The 9,261-nt window shown below is 46.0% G+C and overlaps 1 protein-coding gene and 1 pseudogene across 1 annotated transcript in view; both read left to right on the top strand.

Annotated features, from left to right (window-relative positions):
- Nucleotides 1–9,089, top strand: part of LOC104990317 — a 32,955-nt pseudogene extending 23,866 nt beyond the window's left edge.
- Nucleotides 8,589–9,261, top strand: part of PLEKHH2 (pleckstrin homology domain containing, family H (with MyTH4 domain) member 2) — a 107,013-nt gene continuing 106,340 nt past the window's right edge. The window contains exon 1 of the mRNA XM_010842318.1: nucleotides 8,589–8,692. The gene's annotated coding sequence lies outside the window, so the exon portion shown is untranslated. The remainder of the gene's footprint in view (nucleotides 8,693–9,261) is intronic.

Here is a 9,261-nt window from a genome sequence, read left to right as displayed (position 1 = left end):
TGCCAAGTACAAAAGCATCAATTCTTCAGCGCTCAGCCTTCTTCACAGTCCAACTCTCACATCCATACATGACCACAGGAAAAACCATAGCCTTGACTAGATGAACCTTTGTTGGCAAAGTAATGTCTCTGCTTTTGAATATGCTATCTAGGTTGGTCATAACTTTACTTCCAAGGAGTAAGCGTCTTTTAATTTCATGGCTGCAGTCACCATCTGTAGTGATTTTGGAGCCCAGAAAAATAAAGTCTGATACTGTTTCCATTGTTTCCCCATCTATTTCCCATGAAATGATGGGACCGGATGCCATGATCTTAGTTTTCTGAATGTTGAGCTTTAAGCCAACTTTTTCACTCTCCACTTTCACCTTCATCAAGAGGCTTTTTAGTTCCTCTTCACTTTCTGCCATAAGGGTGGTGTCATCTGCATGTCTGAGGATATTGATATTTCTCCCGGCAATCTTGAGTCCAGCTTGTGTTTCTTCCAGCCCAGCGTTTCTCATGATGTACTCTGCATATAAGTTAAATAAGCAGGGTGACAATATACAGCCTTGACGTACTCCTTTTCCTATTTGGAACCAGTCTGTTGTTCCCTGTCCAGTTCTAACTGTTGCTTCCTGACCTGCATATAGGTTTCTCAAGAGGCAGGTCAGGTGGTCTGGTATTCCCATCTCTTTCAGAATTTTCCACAGTTTATTGTGATCCACACAGTCAAAGCCTTTGGCATAGTCAATAAAGCAGAAATAGATGTTTTTCTGGAACTCTGTTGCTTTTTCCATGATCCAGCGGATGTTGGCAATTTGATCTCTGGTTCCTCTGCCTTTTCCAAAACCAGCTTGAACATCAGGAAGTTCACGGTTCACATATTGCTGAAACCTGGCTTGGAGAATTTTAAGCATTACTTTACTAGCGTGTGAGATGAGTGCAATTGTGCGGTAGTTTGAGCATTCTTTGTCATTGCCTTGGGGAGCTATAAAAAAAGTTTGTGTATTGATTTGCATATGTAACAGGGTAACAAAGCCCTAAAGTTCAAAATCTCAGGCCACATGAATTTGGATAAGTAAAGGAAAAGACTTACTGAAAACAAGGATGCAAGTAATTATTTTTAATCCAACCATTAGTTCAAAATGCTGTTGCCAAGTCATATCATATTATTTCAACCCACCTCTTCAACAAGACATTGCCTCTCTCCTGTTCCTACATATGTGCTGTGCTGTGCTTAGTCGCTTAGTCGTGTCTGACTCTTTGAGACCCCACGGACTGCAACCCGCCAGGCTCCTCTGTCCATGGGGATTCTCCAGGCAAGAATACTGGAGTGGGTTGCCATGCCCTCCTTCAGAGGATCTTCCGAACCCAGGGAAGATTGCTCTCATTTTTACATTTCCCTTGCTCCATCTGTACATTTCTGCTCACCTCAACTCTTCAGATTTTCCTGCTGTGTATCTGCTACCTTTCAAACAAATGCTTCATGCAAGCTTCTGATACCCATCAAAAACTTTAGGATTGTACTTTATTCAGTTCAGTTCAGTTGTGTCCGACTTTTTGCGACTTTTTGCAACCCCATGGACTGCAGCGCGCCAGGCCTCCCTGTCCATCACCAACTCCTGGAGCCTACCTAAACTCACATCCATTGAGTCGGTGATGCCATCCAACCATCTCATCAGTGGCACTCAAATACTTCTTCAGTCACCTTGCCAGATTTCTGAAACAAACAAAACAATTGCTATTGTTCCGAAGGCAATGATTTTACAGTTATCCCAAGGCACATAATAAGGTCCTCATAATGTGTCTTTTCTCTAATTGTCAGTGTCAGGGGATGTTGTGGTCCATTTCCTTGTGTTTTTTGTTCCTTTTCTTCTGACTTAAGCTGTCCCTTTATGCAACGTCATAAGAGAGGGAAACGTTTAGTTATTAGCTGTAGGGAGAATCTGAACCAGAATGGCTGCCTCTGCCTCCTAGGTACTGACTCCAAATACAAGAAATCCTCTGTTCACATTTAATGCTTGCTTATATGGTTTGGGTCACTGTTTTCCTGTGTGACTTTTATGTGTAGTATCTTTTCTTTTGAACTTCATGGGTCCTTACCAAGTCATTGCTGACTACCCCTCAATCTGCTCCCATGGTCTGCACTTCTTTTCACTTGCCTTAATATACTGAAAGTGAAATTCGCTCAGTCATGTCCAACTCTTTGTGACTATACAGTCCATGGAATTCTCCAGACCAGAATACTGGAGTGGGTAGCTGTTCCCTTCTCCAGGGGATCTTTCCAACCCAGGGATCAAAACCGGGTCTCCTGCATTGCAGGTGGATTCTTTACTAGCTGAACCACCAGGGAAGCCCAAGAATACTGGGGTGGATAGCCTATCCCTTCTGCAGAGAATCTTCCTGATCCAGGAATCAAACCAGGGTTTCCTGCATTGCAGGCAGATTCTTTACCAATTGAGGTACCAGGGAAACCCTTAAAATAAGTGACCCACAAAAGAACCCACCTGCCAATGCGAGAGACCTAAGAGATGTGGGTTCTGTCCCTGGGTTGGGAAGATCCCCTGGATGAAGGCATGGAAACCCATTCCAGTATTCTTGCCTGGAGAATCCCATGGACAAAGTATCCTGGAGGGCCCCAGTCCAAGACAACTGAAGTGACTTAGCATGCACACACGCAAAGCTCTGCCTTAGCTCTTCTCTTTTCCCTCTGTGCACGCTTGTCCTCTCTGTGGCCTTACCAGTGCCCATTAAACTCTCACTTCCACAAATCTTGGCCTTGGCCTGGCCTCACCTACAAGCTGCTGCTCACACCTGTCTATGATAGAGGAGGCCCCGCTCACCCAGTGAGGTGAGATTAAAGAGATCCTGCCTTCATTCAGATCCAGAGGACTGAACAGGCCATTATGCCTGGGCACTGGAAACACACCCTGGCAGGCCATCTTCCTGCTGTCTCCCTGGTTCTAGGGACACTTTGAGGCACAGAGTTTGCTGATTTCTTGAATTGCAGGTAAACAACATGGGGTACACTCAACATTGTATCCTAGTCAGCCAACAAGCTTGATCCTACAAGCCCTATTTTTTTCCTTCAAGCTTCTCCTTGTCTTTTGTATATTTCCCCAAGTGCTGGGAATTCTACTTTCTGAAATGGAGTTTCCAGTATCTCTGTTCCAGAAGCCATCTGCTCATTCTAGTGGCATCAGTATCTCCTTTCCCCTTGTATCTTTTCGATTTTATGTGCAGTTAGATTAAAGAGCCAGACTCTTCTTCCCTAGTATTTACCCAGTTTCCTTATCCCTGCTTCCTTCAACCTCTCTGCTCTTACTCCTACTATGCCAAGTGGCTTTATGGTCAGCAATCCTTCTGCAATTTACAAAAATCTGCCCTCTGTGCAGATTACCTTGAAATGTAAACCTAAACCCAAGCCTTTGTCCTCAACTCAGCCTAATTTTCTCCTGGCTATTTCAAGGGCAGCTCAGGTTGCCCTTGGCTCATCCAAGCCAGATCTCATTCTTCTTCCCCTAAACTAATTCTTTCTTCTCCTTGCTTCTGGACCATCATTTCCCAGTTACTCATAGCCTCCCAGAGCCTCACATCCGTAAGCCCTAATCAGTTTTCAGAACTTGAAGATTCAATTTCTTGAAAGAAATTGAGATGCAGTAGCAATGGCACCCCACTCCTGTACTCTTGCCTGGAGAAACCCATGGATGGAGGAGCCTGGTAGGCTGCAGTCCATGGGGTCGCCAAGAGTCGGACAGGACTGAGCGACTTCACTTTGACTTTTCACTTTCATGCATTGGAGAAGGAAATGGCAACCCACTCCAGTGTTCTTGCCTGGAGAATCCCAGGGACGGGGGAGCCTGGTGGGCTGCCGTCTATGGGGTCGCACAGAGACGGACACGACGGAAGCGACTTAGCAGCAGCAGCAGCAGCAGAGATGACTGTGAAGCCAGAATTCCCGGTGCCTCTACTTAATGTCTGTACAACCTTGGGACAGTTACCTAAACTGTGCCTCAACAGACCCATCTCTCAGATGGGAATAACAACTGTACCTATACTACAGGATTGTCATGAGACTATATACACTAAAGCACTTGGAATAGCGCCCTATGCATTGTTCAGTTCAGTGCAGTTGCTCAGTCATGTCTGACTCTTTGCTACATATTTGTTTACTGATTTTTATCTATTCCACCCATGGTGCTGCCTGCATGCTCAGTCGCTTCAGTTGCATTTGGACTCTTTGTGACCCCATGGACCATAGCCCACCAGGCTCTTCTGTCCTTGGGATTTTCCCGACAAGAATACTGGAATGAGTTGCCATGCCCTCCTCCCAGGGATCTTTCTGACCAGGAATCGAACCCATGTCTCCTGCACTGCAGGAGGATTTTTTACCACTGAGCCAACAGGGAAGCCCCTATTCCGCACCCCCCAAATTTTTAATTCCCACCATGGCCTCCATTTCATTCTCCCACCGTGAGCATCCTATTTCAGATCTTCATTGAACTATTCTCTTAGCTTCTGAATTATTTCTCCCTCTGGCTATTCTCTCTAGCACACTAGATAGAGTTCCTAAAGTACAACTTTGGTCACCTACTGCTTTTATCCGTCATCAGCACTCCCCAGTTGTCACCACTTCTCACCAGGATAATGGAAATACATTGGATCCACTCTTGCTCTTTTCTTCTTGTTTTGGATTTTTTTGATGTGAACCATTTTTAAAGCCTTTATTAAATTTGCTACGATATTGTTTCTGTTTTATATTTTGGTCTTTTGGCCCCGAAGCATGTGGGATCTTAGCTCCCCAACCAGGGAGCGAACCTGCACCTTCTGCATTAGAAGAAGTGCTAACCACTGGACATCCAGGGAAGTCCTCACTCTCACTCTTTTCTAATCTGCTCTGTAACATGCCACATCTGATCTTATCACATCCTTGCTTTAAAAACTTGAGTGGATTCTCAGGGCTCTTGGAATAATGTCATAGCCTTACTACTCAAAGCATGTCCCTGGAGCTTATTAGAAATGCACAGTCTTGGTCCCAAGCCCAGGCTTACTAGTCTGAACACGGACTTTAAAAAGATCCCCATTGAATTTGGAGAAGCCCTGTTTATTCCAAGGCCACAGTCTAGCCCTCTTTCTTTCTGCAGCCTCCTCCTGCTCTACGCATCCCCTTGCTCCCTGTGCCCCATTGTCCCCCTGCCTCACTGGTCTTCATTCAGTCCTTCCTGTATCTCAGTTTCCTCCTCTCAGACCCCAGGGCCTGGCACCTATAGCTCCCACGAGTTAGGGTGCTCTTCTCATGATCTCTTTGTTTTTTGCCTGGCTTCAGACCTCAACTCAACTTTTATTTCTCAAAGCAGGACTTCCTGACTTCCAGATCCTCTAGTTCTTCAGTTGCATAGCACCTTGTGCTATTTCTTCAACATGCTTAATGCAGTTTGTAATTATATATTTATTTATGTGAATACCTAATGAATATGTGTTTCTCCCCTTAGAACACAATTCCATGAAGATAGAAAACATTCTTGTTTTGCTCCTGGTAATCTGGAGCATTACAAATACTTAATAAAATATATATTTCTGCAATCTTTATTCATTCATTTAATGAATATTTCTTGTGTACCTGGTGCATACATGCTAGATGCTGGGTATATGTTTAAGAGGGAATCCAGATAGTTTCTACTCTCATGGCACTTGCAGTCTGCTGCTGCTGCTGCTACATCACTTCAGTTGTGTCTGACCCTGTGCGACCCCATAGACAGCAGCCCACCAGGCTCCTCCGTCTCTGGGATTCTCCAGGCAAGAATACTGGAACGGGTTGCTATTTCCTTCTCCAACGCGTGCATGCATGCTAAGTCACTTCAGTCCTTTCCGACTCTGTGTGACCCTATGGACAGCAGCCCATCAGGCACCCCTGTCCACGGGATTCTCTAGGCAAGAATACTGGAGTGGGTTGCCATTTCCGTCTCCATGCAGTCTAGCAGGGGGGAAACAGAAAATCAACTAATCACAAATAAACATAATACTACAACTAAGGTGAATACTATGAGACAAAGGTATGTAGTACCATGAACATTCATAAGGACTGATCAGAGATATTCTCCAACTGCTGCTACTAAATTAAAACGTAAAATTCAGCATGTATTTTTTAAAGAACAGCTCTACTGAGATAAAATTCACATAACATACAATTCACTCATTTAAACTGTACCCATCAATGGTCTCTAGTATATTCACAGAGTTGCACAATCATTACCACAAGTTTTAGAATGTTTTCCTTATCCGAAAAGAAACCCCTCTCTCCTTGGCCCTCACTCCCATCCCTCTCAGCCCCTCATAACCACTAATCTACATTCTATCTCTATAAAAATTTGCCTGTTCTGCACATTTCATGTAAATGAGATCACACAAAACATGTTTTTTTTTGTGACTGGCTTCTTTCACTTGGCGTAATGTTTTCAAGGTTTATCCATGTTGTAGCATTTAAAGGTTGGAGAAGGCAATGGCACCCCACCGGGGACCCTGGTGGGCCGCAGTCCATGGGGTCGCTAAGAGTCGAACACAACTGAGCGACTTCACTTTGACTTTTCACTTTCATGCATTGGAGAAGGAAATGGCAACCCACTCCAGTGTTCTTGCCTGGAGAGTCCCAGGGACGGGGGAGCCTGGTGGGCTGCCGTCTATGGGGTTGCACAGAGTTGGACACGACTGACGCAACTTAGCAGCAGCAGCAGCAGCATTTAAAGGTACTTCTTTTCTTTTTATTGCTAAATAATATTCCATCATTCCATGTATTTTTCTTAGCACACCAGAAACAAGATGCTGTGTTCTCTACAGCCAAACAAATTCAGTTTGTCGTGTTTCTAGAAGAAAGTGACGGTAAGTAAATGTTGGCTGAGCCTTCCAAGGGTGGCAGCCGTGTTTAGAAAGCTTCTTTTCATGAGTGATTTTATTCACTCAGCTCTCTTAGTCTATTTAGTATTCTGACTCACAAGCGGAAATGATTCTATTTTGGCATTCTTTCTTCTCCTGATCTTAGCTCTTTGGTCTCTACTGACTTGCTGTGTTAAATTTTGCAAGTTACTTAAACTTTGTTTATTTAACTCCTGTGTGCTCTATAAAATAAGCCCAGTCCAGCCTGCTTGTTTGCCAAAGCTGTTTGGAGACAATTTTTTTCATATGATGTGCTTCATCAGCTCCCACAGAAGGCAAAAGGAATTTAGTGTGTGGGGGTAGTCTGGGACCCAGTCCAAAATTAGTGCTCATCTGGAAGAAATATGGAAGCCTGATGCTCACTTGCTGGCCTTTTAGTCTTACTCCTTTATTGCCTCCCCTCAATACAGCTTTGTAAATCTTTATCTGTTTTGTACTTTTTCTATATAAGGTGAGATAAGTTGAAGGAAGGAAAAGAAAAAAAGATTGTAGTGGAAAAAAGCTTCCTTGCACTTCCTATTGGCCAACTGTGAACCAATCAGAGTTATGTGTCTGACCTAGCTTTGTAACCTGAAGAAGGATTACCCGCAATATTCAGAATTCCCATTTTGTTGTTGTTGTTGTTGTTAACCCTGAGATTGGCCTTTCCAGACCCCATCTTGGGATGTAAAATCCAATTACATTAAAATGATCAGTCACTCAGGCTCCATGCTAGATGCCAAGGAGGATACAAAAAGAAAACAAATCCCTGGTTTCAAAGAGCTCACAGCCTAATGGAGAGATCAGGATTGGGCTTCCCAGGTGCTGCAGTGATAAAGAATACTCCTGCCAGTGCAGGAAATGTGGGTTTGATCCCTGGGTCAGAAAGATCCTCTGGAGTAGGAAATGGCAACCACTGCAGTATTCTTGCCTGAAAAATTCTATGGAAATGAGCCTGTCGGGCTACAGTCCACAGGGTTGCAAAGAGTCGGACGCGACTGAGCATGTACACACACATGCAAGGAAGTGTACACGAGGCAGAATCAGCTAAGTAGCAAGAAGAGTAAAAACCTAAATGCTCAGGGAGAAGAAACAAGAGATTATTGCTAGGTGGGGCGACAAGCATGCTTACATGCAGATTGTTTGAGCTGGGTCTTAGAGGATAGATGGACCATTTAAATGTGGACATAGGAAATAGTAGGTAAATGTTGCAAGTGGACTTCCTTGGGGTAGGGAAGTGCATAACGTCAGTCTTAGGTAGATGAAGGGCAGCTGTGAAGAATAAACCTGACAAAAGCAGGATGGAGGCCATGAACACTAAAGGATCTGTTTTTGATAACTTAAGCAAAAGGAAGGTCTTTTTCAGAGTGTACATCAAAACAGGACAGTTAACCTGACGAGAGGGTGAAGGATTGATTGGTATGAGGACTCGCTTCAGGCAGGTAGACCAAGCAAGAAGGAGCTGAGTCAGGGCAGAGCGAATGGAAAAGAGGTGAGCCCTACAACAGACTCTGAGCTCTGAGTGTGTCAAAGGCCAGAGATAGAAACTCCTGGACAGAACTCTCTCCTGGGATTAGGGACCGGGAGGGGTCAAAGTCCTGGCCACACCTCCTGGTGACGTCACAAGGCCGCCTGAGGCATCTGATTGGCTTCCACGGCCGCCCGTCCCTGGAGGAGGCGGCATCCCGCCCCTCTCTCCCGCCTGCTCGGAGTTTGGTATTAGGAGGGTGTACGCTAAGAACCCCAGGAACCCCGCACCAGACGTGGCCGGGACTACGGGCGGTGTTGCCGGGATCCGCGCGGAGGTAGGCACATGAGACAGGCCCGGAGCCGAAAGGCTACCCTAGAGATTCCGGTGCCCGCGGATGCCCGGGGGTCCCCGCCCTCTTTACAGCAAGCAGTCCCGGGTGGGCACGTCGCACGGAGGATGGGGGCGGCGGGCGGATCCGGCGGGCCGGGACCCAGGGGCTCGAGCAAGCTGGTACCGTACTCAACTCCGCGCTCCCCGCAGCAGTCCCCCGCACTCCGCGTTGCTTCCACTGCTGCCCCCAGAACTGGGCTCTCGTGTGGGAGCGGTGGTCGGCAGCTCCTCGCCCCCTGGTCTCCCTTGACATTTTGTTTGAAAACGTGGGGCCCACGTTTGTGGCGCCGCGCGGTTGGCCAGGGGGCGGACGGAGCTGTGGCGCGTCCGCTGCCGAGTAGCCCACGCAGTTTGAGATGCTGCGACTCGGCCTCGGCTTCTTGGGAGCCCCACTGCAACCTCGGGGGTGAAACTTCTCAAAACTTTAAAGAACCTTTTTCTAAACCTTGAGTTGCCAAAATGTCAGAGTGCCCTTAGGTAACCTGCCGTGAGACTGCACTGTCTCTAAAGTTT

The sequence above is a fragment of the Bison bison genome, unplaced genomic scaffold (genome assembly GCF_000754665.1).
Source record: "Bison bison bison isolate TAMUID 2011002044 unplaced genomic scaffold, Bison_UMD1.0 scf7180017864177, whole genome shotgun sequence".
Taxonomy (NCBI): Eukaryota; Metazoa; Chordata; class Mammalia; order Artiodactyla; family Bovidae; genus Bison; species Bison bison.
Note: the sequence above shows the minus strand (reverse complement) of the source record. Positions and strands in the feature narration are given on the sequence as shown.